Source organism: Rhinolophus sinicus, linkage group LG01 (assembly GCF_036562045.2).
Source record: "Rhinolophus sinicus isolate RSC01 linkage group LG01, ASM3656204v1, whole genome shotgun sequence".
NCBI lineage: Eukaryota > Metazoa > Chordata > Mammalia > Chiroptera > Rhinolophidae > Rhinolophus > Rhinolophus sinicus.
In genome coordinates this window covers 174,419,960-174,437,476 of record NC_133751.1, presented here as the reverse complement: position 1 = coordinate 174,437,476, position 17,517 = coordinate 174,419,960, and positions in this window count along the sequence as shown.

The following is a 17,517-nucleotide window of genomic DNA, read 5'->3' as shown; positions in this document are numbered from 1 at the left end:
TATGTGTATACACATACGCACACATACACACACACACACACACACACACACACACACACAAGAGGTCAGACAATAAAAATCATGAACTCATCCTAGAAAAACCCCATATACCTCATTGCTGAATATCACTATGGTCACCTTCGAAGTACTCCCCTTGGGAAGCTATGCACTGATGACAGTGCCTAGTCTATCCTTCAAAGCAATTTTGGAACTCTTTCTGGAATAGCCATCAGAGCTGTCCTCGTATTACCCTTGATGTCCTGAATGTCTTCAAAGTGTCTTCCTTTCAATATTTCCTTTATCTTCAGATAAAAAACAAAGTCATTGGGGTCCAGATCAGGTGAGTTGGGAGGGTTTTCCAATACAGTTATTTATTTACTGCCTAAAAACTCCCTCATAGACAGTGCCATGTGAGCTGGTGCATTGTTGTGATGTAAGAGCCATGAATTGTTGGCAAAAAGTTCAAGTCGTCTACATTTTTCTGGCACCTTTTCAACATTTCCAAATAGTAAACTTGGTCAACTGTTTGTCCAATTGATACAAATTCATAATGAATAGTTCCTCTGATATCAGAACAAGGTTAGCAATATCATTGCAACAAGTTCAGGAACTTAATTGTCAGAACATATATATATATATATATATATATCTATATCTATATCTATATCTATATCTATATCTATATCTATATATATGTATATATATATATATATATATATATACGCACACATACACATATATATACACATATGTATGTGTATATATGTAAATACACACACATATATACATATACGTGTGTGTGTGTGTGTGTGTGTGTATATATATATATAGAGAGAGAGAGAGAGAAAGAATTAGCTTTGGAAAGATACATGAGAAACTGATATTGCTGGCTGCCTCTGGGGAGAAGAGCTGAGTGAATTTTCTAAGAGTGAGAAAAATATTTTTGTGTGTGTGTACTTTTGTGTACTTTTAAAATTATGAACCATGGGAATGTGTTGCCAGTATAAAGACGAGTAGATGATGTTGAAACCTAAGGCCCCTTCCTTATCTTTTCTGATTCTTTAGAGAGGCAGCTGATAAAGGAAATTTAACAAACAAGTTAAAAAGTCTTAGCAGCTAAAATTTATTATTTTTTAAACATTTAAATATTGAATGAAGCTGATCACTTTAGATTGTAAAAATAATTTTCATCTCCCCCCTTTTGGCCCTTTTATTGTGGTTTAGGATTAAAGTATTAATTGTTGCTAAAAACTGTACTTAACTGAAAATTATTTATTTTTTCATTTTTAATATAGGTTAGCATATCTGAAAAAATAAAAATACTGGGAGAAAGCATTTATACTATATAAAATGTGCTTATCATATAACTATGTTATGGTAACTATATGCTTTGTTCTTTATGTTTTTGAGTCTGTGTTTTGAGTCAGTTTTTATCTAATCTTATCAGTGCACATGCTCATTCAGCATTACATGTTTTCTAACAGCTTAGAAAATTAGGGAAATAAAATATTAAGCATGTTCTGATTTATTCACCAGCAATTACCCAGTGCTCTATACCTGTTAGATATCTTATGCATATAGTAGTCATATTAATTTTAAAAGGCCAAAATACTCAGCTTAGTCTTTGCATACTAAATAACATGTTATTGTTCTGCAAAGTATTATTTCCTATGCCAAATAATTAAAAAATAATTATTCAAAATGATGATGCAGGGAAACAGATTTTAGGATATTGTTAACTGATGCTCAATAATATTTTTAGTTATAAAATAACATCTCACCTTGTGTAGTGCTTTACAGTTTCATGTATGTCATCTGATTTGATTTGAACATTTTAATATGGAGTATGGATCTTTAAAAAAGACAGTAGTGATTAATTTTCTTACCATTGCTGAACATGGCATAGAATGAAAATAAAATTTGACATGCACAAAAATGTAATCCAGTAGGACATGGATTACAGGTCTTTTATTTATTTATTTTTCCCCATTGAAAATCATATCAGCCACAGACTTCCTAATTCCCAAAGGAGAGTGCTAGAAATGCTATGCAGAGTTAAAAATTATGTCTGTTTTGCTGGCACTTATGTTCAAGTATAGTTGTCACATTTTAAAACTGGGAAGTTTTTTTTTTATGACAGATGGACAAAAGCAATAAATGCCAACTCTCAGTGTGGCAGAATCTCACACAAAAGGCTTGAGTAGAAGGCCAAGAGAACACAAATGTTCTGAAATTCGTCTATTCTGCAATTAGAAAGAACACATTTGTATACTCCTCAATTAAGGTTTGTAGCATTTAGGATCACCAGTTAATCACACCTTCAACATTATTGCAATTATGAATAACAATAAAAAAAATTGTATTGATTTGATGAATCCGGGGATGGAATGAGCTGCCTCAGATTGCAGAGAGTATTACAAAAGAGAAACCAGAAACAAATTGAAAGGGATGTTCAGAAAGGAAAAGGAAAAAAAGCATTAAGGGAATTGTTAGAGACCCTATCCTTTAAATGCTTATTCAATCTTGAGCTTCAAAGAGTTTCCATTACCTTTTTTCTTCTGAGCAGTTTTATAGACACTGAGTAGAGCAAAATGATATCTGCATAGAATCCCTGAAATCATTTGGTATTCTAAGAATACAAATGGTGATTTCCATTTGCTTTAGGCTTTTATTCAAAAGGTAGGCATAAACTGAGTTTTATATTAGAAATATGTAGACCTTTAGGAATTTTTGAAATGGGTAAATTAATGCATAGAAAAATAAAATTCACATATTAGGTTGACTTAATGTTAAGCTGTAGCATTTTTTACTAAACTGTGATATCTATTTGATTAATGATAATAAATCAGGCTTTTTAGCATCCTCGGTGTATTAGCTTTTTATTTCAATGGCTGCAGTAACAAATAACCGCAAACAATTATTTAAATAACCTAAATTTATTATCTTACAGTTGTGAAGGTTAGAAGTTGAACACGGATTTCATTAGGCTAGAATTAAAGTATTGGCAGAGCTGCATTCTTTCCTGGGGGCTCTAGAGGAAATTTATTTCCTTGCTTTTTCTAACTTCTAGAAATTGTGAGAATTAGTTGCATCATGCCCCCTTCTTCTATCTTCAAAGCCAGCAACTTTACATCTCTCTTAGTGTTCTTCCAAAGTCACATCTCCCTTTAATTTGCTTCTTCTGCCTCCTTCTTAGAATTTTAAATATCTGTGATTACATTGAACTTCCCTAGATAATCCAGGAAAATGTGTCTAATTTAAAGTCAGCTGATCAACTAAATAGCTGTAAATCCATCTTCAATCTTAATTCCTCTTTACCATGTAATTTAGTGCATTCACAGTTTCCATGAATTAGTATGTGAACAATTTCTGTAGAGGTGGGGGGGCGGTATTATATCTATCACAGTATATACTCCAAACTCCAAAAATTCATATCCTCCCACATGAAAAATAAATTTACCTCTCCCCAAGATCTCCAGACGTCTCAACACATTAGTGGATCTACTCAAAGTCCATTATCTCACTTTAATCTCATCAGATAAAAAGTTCTAAATCTCATCATATAAATCATCTAAATTAGATTTGGATGAGGCTGTGAGTTTAATTCATACTGTAGCAAAATTCTTTCATCTGTGGACTTGGATAAGAGGAAAACAAACTATCTGTTCCTAAAATACAGTGGTGAGAAATGAATCAAAACGTGGTAGAAATTCCCCTTCAAAAAGGGAGACAGTGGAAGGAAAAAGGAATCACCAGTCCCAAGCATTATCAAAATTAGGCTGGGTGAACTCCACTAGGTTTCAAGGCCTGTGGCTAGGTGGGGCAACTCTGTATTCTGGGATCATGGCTCCACTCTGAATCACCTTTTCCTTTTCCTTAAAGGTAGCACATGTTTGTAGCTGAGTAGTTTAATCAGAATTTTTTGCCTTTAGACTTTTGAGGGTGTAACAACCTTTGTTTGTTTCATATTCTCTGTCCTTTCAGGACCAAAATGACAGTGCTTCTGCTAGTTTAAAATTCTCAAGAATCTTATGGGTCTCCTGTGTAAGTGAGAGGAATTCACTCCAATAGACAAAAAGTCCCTCCACAGATTTTTCTTAAATAATCCCATATCTATTTTTGCTTCTGCTTAGATGGCTGAGGATATCTATGCATCACATACTTAATGTCTTCAAATGTCCTTTTCTGTGACAGAATAGTCTGACCTTTTTATTTTTCTGAAAAATCAAAAGATTGCAAAAAATTGTGAGGAGTTAGGCTACAGGCCAAAATCCTATGTAGGATCTTTGGCTTCGACTATAGGCAGTTCCAGGGCTTTGCCTGGCAGACCTCATGAGGATACGCTGTTCTTTCCACACCAGACTTGGTGTACAGACAATGCATTGCAGTTTCCAGGAGAGTTTCTGTCAGGGATTCAGCACCCTTTCCTTCCCTAGGCTAGCCCTGCTGGTGTTCATAGCTGCATTCCTAATCCAGGTGCCTCTTTTCTGAGACCTCCTGATCAGGGTTTAAGATGAGAAAATTCTTAGGCAACTATGCTAAGACCTCACTGTTGGAGTCTGTGACTAAGGCACTTGTCTCAACTTCTACTCAGTGCCATTTGACTCCTAGCCCTTCCCTCTCTCCCTATTTCCTATCCCATGGGTTCATAAACAGACGGAAACCTTTTGTCCAGGGCTCTTTGACAGTGAGGTGATTAGGTGATTCCTTTTGTCTTCCGTGTATCCACTTTCCTCTCTCCTTGTGCTGTTCCATGGGGGCAAATGGAACATTAGTGAGCTAGTGCCTCTTTTTTCCTCTTGTTTTCATGGTCACCGTAAGTAAATAAAGTCGTCTTTACTACTTTCAGTTTAGCTTGCTCTAATTGACCACCTCAGTCCCAATTACTGAACAGGTTGTACTATAACACCCTCAGCACTTTTCTCTGCTGAGAGTGACTCTTAATTTTAGTTTCGTTTGCCATCTGAGAAGATTGAAAGTTTCCCAACTCATCAAGTTGTGCTTTCTTTGTTGTTTAACAGTTCTTCCATTAAGCCATTTCTTTCCTCTCTCATTTTACTAAGAGTAGAAGGAGGAAACAAGGCCATACCTTTAATACTTTGCTCAAAATCTTTTCAGATAAATGTCTATTTTCCTCATTTACAAGTTCTGCTTTTCATATAATGACAGGGTATTATTCTGCTAAGCTTTCCGTCACTATGCAACAAAGATACCCTCTTCTCAAATTTCTAGCCACACTTCCCCATTTCCTTCTGAACTCTCGCCATCAGTGCTTTTAATGTTCATATTTCTACAGTCTATTCAGCACAGTTTGGTATTCTCTAAGGCAATACACGTGTTTACTACCATGCTCCTCACTTGGTTTTGAGTCCTCCCTTAGCCCAGTTGTTAACATCTATATTAGTAACAGTAATATGGAGAACCTTTGAAAAAACAATGCAACAATGATGGAAGGGTTTTGTTAATTTAAAGGAGATACATTTTTTATTGCTATGTTTTTCTGTCTTTTTGAAAAAGAATTTCAAAGTTTAACAGCATGAATTTTTTTTTAATTTATTGGGGTAACAGTTGTTAGTAAAATTACATAGATTTCAGGTGCACAATTCTGTATTACATCATCTATAAATCCCATTGTGTGTTCACCACCCAGAGTCAGTTCTCCTTCCATCACCATATATTTGATCTCCCTTAGCCTCATCTCCCACACCCACCCCCCATACCCTCTGGTAACCACTAAACTATTATCTGTGTCTATGAGTTTTTGTTTCTCATTTGTTTGTCTTGTTCTTTTGTTGTTTTGGTTTATATACCACATATCAGTGAAATCATATGCTTCTCTGCTTTTTCTGTCTCTCTTATTTTGCTTAGCATCATACTCTCAAGATCCATCCATGTTGTCACAAATGTTCCTATATCATCTTTTCTTACCGCTGCTGAATAGTATTCCATTGTTTATATATACCACAACTTCTTTATCCATTCATCTATCGAAGGGCATTTGATTGTTTCCATGTCTTGGCCACTGTAAACAAAGCTGCAATGAACATTGGAGCACACGTGTCTTTATCTATAAATGTTTTCAGATTTTTTGGGTAGATACCCAGGAGAGGGATTGCTGGGTCATATGGTAATTCTATTCGTAATTTTTTGAGGTACCTCCACACTGCCTTCCATAATGACTGCACCAGTCTGCATTCCCACCAACAATGTATGAGGGTTCCTTTTTCTCCACAATCTCTCCAACATTTGTTACTATTTGTCTTGTTGATGATCGCCATTCTGACTGGGGTGAGGTGAGATCTCATTGTGGTTTTTATTTGCATTTCTCTGATCATTAGTGATTTTCAGCATTTTTTCATATGTCTGTTTGCCATTTGTATGTCCTCTTTGGAGAAATGTCTCTTCAGGTCCTCTGCCCATTTTTCAATTGGCTTGTTTGGTTTTTGTTGTTGAGTTTCATGAGTTCCTTGTATATTTTGGATATTATCCCCTTATCGGAGGCACTGTTTGCAGAAATCTTCTCCCATTCAGTTGGTTTATTTTGACGATGGTTTCTTTTGATGTGCAGAAGCCTTTAACTTTCATATAGTCACATTTGTTTATTTCTGCTTTTACTTCCATTGCCTTTAGAGTCAAATTCATAAAATGCTCTTTGAATCCAAGGTCCCTAAGTTTAGTACCTATGTTTTCTTCTATGCAGTTTATTGTTTCAGGTCTTATGCTTAAGTGTTTGACCCATTTTGAATTAATTTTGGTATGTGGTGACAGATAGCCGTCCAGTTTCATTCTTTTGCACGTGGCTATCCAATTCACCCAGCACCATTTATTGAAGAGGCTGTCTTTTCTCCATTGTATGTTTTTAGCTTCTTTGTCAAAAATTATCTGTCCATATTTATGTGGTTTTATTTCTGGGTTCTCAATTCTATTCCATTGGTCTATGTTGTATTCGATTTGCTAGAATTTTGTTTAGGATTTTTGCATCTGTATTCATCAGAGATATTGGTCTGTAGTTTTCTTTTTTTGTGTTGTCCTTACCAGGTTTTGGTATCAGGGTAATGTTGGCCTCATAAAATGAGTTAGGGAGTACTGTCTCTTTTTCAACTTTTTGGAAGAGTTTGAGCATGATTGGTATTAGATCCTCTTTGAAGGTTTGGTAGAATTCACTAGTGAAGCCATTTGGTCTGGGACTTTCGCTTTTGGGAAGGTTTTGGATGACTGATTCAATTTTGTTACTGGTGATCGGTCTGTTTAGATTTTCCAGTTCTTCATGTTTCAGCCTTGGAAGGCTATATGTTTCTAAGAACTTGTCCATTTCTTCTAGATTATTGAATTTGGTGGCATATAGTCCTTCATAGTATTCTTGGATGATCCTTTGTATTTCTGTGGTGTCGTGATAACTTCCCCTTTTTCATTTCTGATTTTGTTTCTTAGTGTCTTCTTTTTATCTTAGTGAGCCTAGCCAAGGGTTTGTCAATTTTGTTAATCTTTTCAAAGAACAAGCTCTTTGTCATTTTAATTTTTTTCTATTGTCTTTTTGTTCTCTATTTCATTTAGTTTCTACTCTGATTTTTATTATTTCCTTTCTTCTGCTGACCTTGGATTTCATTTATGCTTCTTTTTCCAGTTATTTAAGGTGTAACATGAGGTTATTTATTTGGGATTTTTCTTGTTTATTGAAATAGGCCTGTAATGACATAAATTTCTCTCTTAGAACTGCTTTTGCTGCATCCCCAAAATTTTAGTAGTATGTATTTTCATTCTCATTTGTTTCTATGTGTCTTTTGATCTCTCCTCTTATTTCTTCTTTGACCCAGTCGTTCTTTAAAAGTATGTTGTTTAATCGCCACATATTTGTGGTTTTTCCTACTTTCTTTTTGCAGTTGATATCCAATTTCAAAGCCTTGTGATCAGAGAATATTCTTGATATGATTTAAATCTTTATAAATTTGCTGAGGCTTGTTTTATGTCCCAATGTAGGGTCTATCCTTGAGAATGTTCCATGTACACTAGAAAAAAATGTGTAGTCTCATGTTTTAGGATGAAGTGCTCTATAAATGTCAATTATGTCCATTTCATCTAATGTCATTTAGAGCTGCTATTATGTTATTTATTTTCTGTTTGGATGATCTATCCATAGCTGTCAATGAAGTATTTAGGTCCCCTACTATAATTGTGTTTTGGTCAATTTCTCCCTTTAGTTCTGTTAGTAGTTGCTTGGCATATTTCAGTGCTCCCTGACTGGGGGCATAAATATTGATGACTGTTATGTCTGCTTGTTGTATAGTCCCCTTTACCATTATGTAATGTCCATCTTTGTCTCTTGTTATCTTTTTCACCCTGAAGTCTGTTTCATCTGATACCAATATGGCTACACCTGATTTTTGCTGGATACCATTTCCTTGCAGTATCAATTTCCACCCTTTCACTTTGAGTCTATGCTTGTCCTTGTAGCTGAGATTTGTCTCTTGGAGGCAGTATGTGGTTGGGTTTAGTTTGATGCAGTTTGCTACTCTGTGCCCTTTTTTGGTGAGTTCAGTCCATTTACATTTAAGGTGATTATTGATATGTAGGATTTCCTATTGTTCTGTCTTTAGTTTTCTGGAAAGACTGTGTCTCCATTGTTTCTTTGCCGTTTTGTTATTGTCTATTATTTCTGTGTGGTGGTAGCCTATGATTTTTTTCCCCCTGTTTCTTCTTTTGTTACAGTATATATTTCAGTTCTGGATTTCTTTTTTTTTTTTTTTTTTTTGAGTGGTTACCATTAAGTTTATGTAAAAGAAGGTTTGTTGTTTAGAGTATTACATTTTCTTCAGCATGCTTACTTTCTCCATTCCCGTATTCCAGTTTAGGCCTTTACTCTCCCCCTTTTTATATTTTGGTTGCCACAAATTGTCCCTGTTGATGGCAGTCAAATAGCCTCCTTTAGTATTTCTTGTAGTGCAGGTGATGTATTAGAAAATTCCCTCAGCTTCTGTATATCTGGAAAGGTCTTTATTCCTCCTTCATATCTAAAGGATGTCTTTGCTGGGTATATTACTCTTGGCTCATAATTTCTCTCTTTCAATAGTGTGAATGTTTCATTCCACTCCCTCCTGGCTTGTAGAGTTTCTGCTGAAAACTCTGGTGATAACCTGATGGGCTTTCCTTTGTAAGTTACCATCTTCTTTTCCCTGGCTGCCTTGAGGATTCTTTCTTTGTCATTAATTTTGACAGTTTCAATAAAATGTGCCTTGGAAAAGACCTTTTGGGGTTGAGATAATTAGGTGTTATATTTGCTTCTTGGATTCGAGGATCCAGTTCTTTCCACTGGTTTGGGAAGTTCTCATAGACTATTTGTTTGAGTATACTCTCTGTTTCCGTCTCTCTTTCTTCTCCTTCTGGTATGCCCATTATTCTTACATTGCTCTTTCTGATGGAGTCAGAAAATTCTTGTAGAGTTCTTTCATTTCTGTTAAGTCTCAAGTCTCTTTCTTTTTTCATCTGTGTTATTTCCAGGTTTCTATCTTCGGTGTCACTGATTCTTTCCTCCATCTGATCAACTCTATTACCTAAGCTGGATATTTCATTCTTCATTTCTTCTATTGAGTTCTTAATCTCCAGAAATTCTATTTGGTTCTTTTTTAAAATTTCAATCTCTTTGGTAAAATATTCATGTTGTTCTTTGATTGTGTTTCTGAGTTCATTAAACTGCCTTTCTGTGTTTTCCTGCATCTCATTGAGTTTTTTCAGAACTACAATCTTGAATTCTCTGTCATTTAAATCACATATTTCCATATCATTAAATTCATTTTCTGGGTACTTGTCATTTTCTTTCTGAGCTGTCTTGTTGCTTTGGTTATTCATGGCAATTAATGATTTATTATTTCTCTTCCTAGACATCTATAGGAGTGGGTCCTGCAATTGGTTGATAGAAAGAGGTCTTTCTTTTGTTTTCCAGTAGGTGTTGGTAGAATGTTTTATTTTCTCTCTGAGTGCAGCCTTGTATTCTCTCTCACACCACAGTGTTTTGTTTTTTCTGCACTACTCAAGATTCCCACACAATCCCTGGAATGCGGGCTTCTCTTCTGTTATCAGTTCACCTGGGTCATAGGGCGCAGCATCTGTGTGGGGATGGGGAGAGCTTTTGAAGTTCCAAATCTCTTCCTGCACCAGATTCAGAGCCTATGTGTTTCAACAGTTCTGTTTACTCCTGCAGGTATCCGCCCAGATAGGTGGGATCAGGGGCGGGGTGGGTTGTGAGAGGTGACCCAGAGCAATGGCTGCGGACCACCACCATAGCCAGTCCTGCTTCCATACCTCCCTCCCCTTTGCCAGAACTAGTTGGGCTATGAATGTGTGCCTGGGACCACAGTTCTCAGAATTGCAAATATTCTGTTCTTTTGATCTGACACTGCTACTGTTCGGCTTCTTGCACTGCGCAGGTGAAGGCCAGGCGAGCTCTGGGAGGGTAGGGAGGGGGCAGCTAGTCTCAGTGCCTAAGGCTTCATTCTCTGCAGCAGTGAGGGCTTGAACCACCGTTTTCAGCCTTCTTCCCTCAGTCTTTGCTCTGAGGTCTCTGCCATGTGTGTTGGGTTCAGTCATGTTATATGTTGTCCCCTAAGCCCTGTGGGCCATAAACGGAGCACTAGCAGTCGGAGTTCTTCCCTCTCCTGCAGCTGCGGTAGTTCCAGGATGCAGCGAGCTCAGAGCCCTGAGCTAGGTCTGCGTCCTGCGCCCCGGCAGCTCCGTCTCCGCACTTCTCCCTTCCCTCCTCCCCTGCTCGTGCAATTTTCCCACCTTTAGGTGAATTCAGTAGTGGGCCTCTTTGTCTTGCCTGTCTGCTGTGCAGGGAGTCCTTTGTGGAGTTATTGTTGTTCAATTTTTTGTAAATTTCAGGGGAGATTTCCAGAGGCTCACCTCTCGCTGCCATTTTGATCATAATCTCTGAACTTTTTTTTCAAAAATGGTTGTCATGATGTTTATTAAGATCTTACAACATATCCACAAGGATGCTAAGATGATCTTAAGTCTAATTTTAACAAACTATCCACTGCTTCATGAGTATTCAGAGTTGGGGGTAAATATATTTAAACTATGCATTAGATACTCCCAGTTTTTACTCTAATAACACTTTAAATGAAGTATTCTGTCAATTTTTTAGATATAGCATCAATCAATTTCAGAAGCATGTATTGAAATTCATTACTTTAATGCTTTCTTCCATTAAATTAAATGAATATTAAGATAAAGTTTGTTCACTTGCTTATTTTTGATTCAGTCCATATACTTACTTAAAACTTGTCATAGTTGTCACATTATCACCGATTGCTATTTTCTGTTATTAAATTCCATGACCAGATATATTATATACATACATACATATATATATATATATATATATACATATATATATGTGTATATATATATATACATATATATATATATATATATATATATATATATATATTTCTTTTATTTTTTAACAACAAATCATTTCATCTGAAGGAAAAAAGAGGAAAGCCATATTAGCAACAAGCTTATCTGCAAAAGTAACATGTAATTTTTGGTAACATTGACTTAATCAGATAATTATATATTTAGATATTTACTAGGAGCTATAGAGACAGAAATGTTACAAAATAAGTAAGAAAGCCAGCAAACTAGTTTTACCTATAGATTCTCTGATCAATATATCTTGTACCACTGTGGGTGGTGATGGTTTACACTATCTAACTCCCTTCTCGATTAACATTTGAAATGATGCTGGTCCCAGATGAAAGAAATGCCTAGAAATCATAAATCTTCAAATTTAATCTTGATAATTACTGTAGCCAAATTTGGAGGGGATAAGATCCCTTTCAGTTTCTTTCCAAGGCCAAATATGATGTGAAATTCAAAATACCAATATTATAACACAATTACTATACTATTTACTTTTACATTTATATTATTCAAAGACATTAAAGCAGTTTTTGAAAAGTGGTGTGAATATTAATATATTTGTTATTATATTCTCTAAAATTAGTGAAAAGAGATACATAAGATCACGTGAAGATGGATTAAATGACTTCCAAGATCCCAGAGTTACAGAGCAGTGAAAGCTCAGTTAGTTCAAAACCATGTCTATTAAAGGACCTCTAGTTCTTGCCTTATAAGAAAAATAGGACAGTGAATCATATAATCAAATCTTATAATACGACACACAAAACTCTTTTAAAAGTTATTAAATTGAGTTCAGGAATAGTAGGAAAAGTAATTGGTTTCTTCCAAACTTTCTTTTAAGCATCGCAGGGCTAAAACATAAGAGAGAATGAACTTGTTTGAGCTCTGTAGACTAACATTTTCTGCCATTGTTAATATTTCACTTACATTAACAGGGCTCTATGAGTTCCTTCTTGTGGCTAATCTAAAATACATATTTTTAAAAACCCCAACATTTTCTTCATTTACCTATGATGGTACTGCATTAGGGAGATAAGGCTCTATAACTACCAGCTATATGAGAGATTTGTTTTAATTTTTTTTCTGGAGTAGTTTCTTAAATCTGCTGATTATTAAAACACATATTTTATACCACTCCCTAGAAAATAATATATTTTTACCAATTATTTTGTGTGTTTATTTCCAAACATATAAGAAGAATTGTTAACTAAAAAATACCTCAAATATTGTCACAGGAAATAGTAAAAGGTTTTCTGTGTACATAAAATATAGAAGCACATGAAGCACTTTTTTTTTTTTTTTTGTCTTAACTTGGAAATACTGTTATAACTCTTATGTCTTCCAGAAATATTTTGGGGACTTAGTCTTTCTTTTTTTTTTTTTTTTTTATGCTTTAGATTAATGCTCTTGTATTCCCTCATCCTATAACTATTTTATCTCTACCATTCATATTACATGATTTCCTATCTTAGACTATAGTCATTTAGGTTCATGTCTAGCTTATTTTCTTTAATAAATTGTGGTCATCTTGAAAACAAGACTCACATCTGATTTAACTCTACACATCCTCCAAATACTGATCCAAAACCCTGGTATATATATATATATATATATATATATATATATATATATATATATATATATATATCAGTAAATAATTTGAATGAAATTATGAAGTCTCATGATCATGACATTGTATTGCATGTATATTATATATGGTTCTTTAAATAATTATGAATAATGCAGAAATATGTAATTTAAATAAAATGTTATCTATATTTACAAAATAATTTCATTAAATGTTTATTTTGCTTTTCATCCACATTTATAAATGGTGATTTGTTGTGTTTATAGAAACTTCATGATAGGTTAGTAATCTGTTAAATTATCTGCAGTAGGCTATGTACTGAACTTATTACAATAAAACCAACTATGGATCATGACTTCTAAGAATTATAATCAAATAGCATATTAGCAATGGTTATGTTGTTTAGATTACATTAGTTTCGATTACTGAATATAAACACACTGAATTAATTAATTAATTAACACAACAAAAAGGTTCTTATGGAGTGAAGAGTGAAGAGTCCATAAAGGTTGAGTTCTCACCGCTGACTGTACACAGTAATTGCCTAGAGAGGTCCCATACTCAGGGATGGGATTTAAATGATATCAGCCCTGATATCAATAGTTTCTAAAAAGCACCTGAGTGATTCTTCTATGCAAACATACCTGAAAGCTACTGGTGTAGATTTCAGCATGGCACAAACAATGCAGGGACTTGTCTATGTTGCTAAGGGTTGGAAATTCACCCTCAGGCAATGGAAAGTCACTACAGGGTTTTTAGCAGGTCTGTTATAATTTCTCAGTTGGTTGTTATGTGGAGAGTGAAAAACCAGTTAGAGAACTCATTTAAAAAAGAGGAAACAGTAGTCTAGGGTAGTCTAATGGCAGAGGAGGAAAATAAAAATACAGGCAAGTCTGTAGTTAAGGTACAGACTTGAGATACTCTTGCTCCATTCGTATTAGTAGCGTGACCTCAAGTGGTTACTTTACTTTCCTCTATCAATGAGCCTGTTTCATTATTTATAAAATGGGAATGGATAATGTTAAATTCAATTTGTAGCTATTAGGATTGAAGGGCTAACCTAGTAAGATACTTTGCAGTATAGAGTGTGTACTTATTACATATCAGCTGTATTATGTTATTTAATTGGATTGGCTAGACAGTTAACGGTATTGTTTCATTGATCAACAAACAATTCTATAATCCATCTAATGATCTCCTTCCCTTTCTTCTTGATCATAACCCTAGATGACTGCCATCCCTTTTCTGTATTAGAGATCATTAAAATTTCTCCCTGCTTTTGATCTGCCTTTCTCACAGCTTCTTCTAAAGGGAATTGTCCTGCTCTTTGACTTTGCTCATGTTGCAAACTTGTGTCCATCAGAGTTTACCTTCTAGATAGTTATAACTTATCTAGAGGAATGGCCATTGATTTGAAAGCAATTAAGGTATAATTTTGTTGTATTTGTTAAAAGCAAGTTAGACTTGTCAATGTCTCTTTCTCAATGTCGGTTTGTCTCGGTATGCGTGCCTCTTTCTCTTTCCTTCTGAAATCCAATCTAAGAAATACTTAGTAAGCAATTCAGTTAATCATAGGCACTGAAGCTAAAAGATGTATCAATAGAAAGAAGCCATGAGGTATACTAGGGGACACAGATAGATTTTTATCTACTGATCAAAGCAGTGACATAAAATGTAAGTTAAGTGCAAAAGAAAAGATGGTATAGAAAAAAATACAGGATATAAAAACAGTCATCCAGCACATTAAAAGAGAAAATAAGAGACTGAATAAAATTAGTGAACTAGAGGATTCCTCTTTCTGTTGAGCTTTTTAGAGTTACCCATCTTCTCCAGTCTCTATAAGACCTTCCTCTGTTACTGTGAGTGGATAGCGAGATTTTGTCCCTTTACTGCTGGATCCTCATATTTACCTTTGCAGTTACAAAGATAAGTTCCATCCCTTGCTTGAGTTAGTCTAAGAGACTTTCTGTTCCTTACAAGAAGACCTAGCAGAAAACCGTATTTCAAATTGCAGCCAGAGCCACCATCTTTTAATAATACCAATCTTACCATGCATGGTAACATACCACAATTTATAAGCACTTCATGATGTGACATGGATTGCATATCAAACCTCATTTCTTAATGTTTTCACTCTACACTATAGTCATATTACATTTCCTCATCCTCCTTTTTTATCGTCTGTGTTCTCAATTGTCAGATATCAAATTATGTAATACCATCTCTGGACAGTTCTACTCGATTCATGACATTAAATATGGGTTGTGTGCTTCTTTTATATATATATGCATATTTCCGTGTTTTCCCCTTAAAATGTATTACTTTTTATTGTAGTCTACTGTTCACTTTGTTGTAGTCTACTGTTAACGTGAAGAGTTGTATGCCTGAAAATTCTGGTAAGGTTGTTCCTCAGACTCAGGCAAAAGGTGTAGTCAGAGCTGACTTACTATGCTTTCCTGGAGGTTAGGTGAGCAGACAGCCACTTGTCTCAGGATGAGCCCTCTGGAGAAGAAGAGTGAGTAAATAGAACAGGAGAAAAAGAAGAATTAAAAGCAGCATGGCATTCAGGGGTCTGTGTGAAGACAAGTGGGAAAGGTTGTAGCAGCTGCTAAGGCACACATTTACATTTCATTAGTAAATAATTGTGAAAGTTTAATAATGACATAATTTTGTTTTGTATTCTGTGTGTAACTTTTCTAAAATGGCTACTAAATTGTTAGAACATAAATCCTGATGAAATTGTACTTAACTACTTAATACAATGTGGCTGCTGTATATTTCTTTTGACTTAGGAGCACTGGGGAAAAAATCATCCCCAGACACTAAGGATAACATGATATAAGAGCATTTAACACTGTTTTTATCTCCTTATAAAGGCTCTAGGAACTTAGTCTTACTTTACTTCCTTGTGACTTGACTCCCTCATTTCCATTTTCTTATTTCTACTTCATCTCAATTTGTCTTATTTATAACCATGTATTCCTTCTTTTATTTGGCAAGGTACAGACCATTTAACAAGCCCAAGCCTCCATATTTTGAGAGATCTTTGCCACTTGTCTCACTTGCTTTATCATCCAAATCTGCTCAAAAGTGGACTCATTGAAACTCTGGATTATGTTGCAATAGAATGCACCAGAAAAATGAACATTAATTCAAAGCAAAGCTCTATTAAGTACAACATAAAAAACTCTTTTACCCCAGTACACTGTTTGTACCCCAGTACACTATGTTGAATCATGCTGGGTTTCATTCTGGGTTTTATTGCTACAGTGGTTTTTTAAATTTGTTTTGTTTTATGTTTTTGTTTTTTTCTCAAAACAAAACAAAACAAAACATACACATAAAAAAAAGGAGGGAAAATACACCGATCTAGACTATTTATATAGAAAAGACTCAAATTATTAACAAATTACAACTGATTTTCTGAACTCCACTTATTTGAAAAGCATGCACATTTTATTGAACTGTTTTAATGAATTCACTTAAGTACAATCTCACTCTCTGTTCCTCTATTTTATGATCTAGGTCACACCACACAGTGTGGAACACATTCTTTGAATTAATTTACATTGCCAAGAAATTCAAGACAGCAGTTTATTGGAAGCGAAGCATATTATATCAAATGCTTTTTTATTAAAGTACATTGTCTTCCAATACTGTTAGTCTTACTTGATATTCTGTGTCATAGGCTCCCAATCTATATATTATATTGAGTATGGTTCATGCTGTAATTGCCTAACTTTTCGGTAAACTATGATTTCACATGCAAAAATTAAATTTAATATAAATTTATTTACAATTATTAAACCATAAATAACATTACTACTTCTTCTTGGAAACAGGCCTGAATTAAAAAGATATTTTAGTGCATTTCTTCCCCATAACATTAATCTGTTTTAAAGCAATATGCTGACAATGTTGCTGTAATAATGAGAGCATCTCCATTTGTGTTCAAGCGATAAGGATTTGTAAGAGTATCTTTAGACTCACTGAAATGATGACTCATTTCTTATGTTTAAAATGCTAAATATTAATTACTTACATGCTAATTTACTGTTTCTATAAAAAAGATGTGATTTCCTTGATGACAATTTTTGTTTAAATATGTTGATGATAAATCATTTAAATAGAAATTTGTGGGAAAAATATGTAATTTACAGAAAATTAAGTTTGTTTAATTGTCTCCTTTTGGTGTCTTTTAGACTTTATACTTGATTTTGTGTGAGTTACTAAATTTGGCTGTCTACCTTTTAAAAAAACATTTGGTTGTAAAATATGTTCTCACTGATTTTGACTTGAGACGTTCTAAAGCAGTTTACTACAACATTGAATAGCCATTTCCCTAAAAATTATAGTTTCTGAAATAGCATGACTAGCACATTTGAAAAAATGTATTAAATGGAGTGTACCTTTAAAGTATAAACCATTTCTCATCACTGAGCAGCTGGAAAAAAGTGCTCAGCCATATTGACTGGCAGCATCATACCATGACCAAATCAGCGACAGGC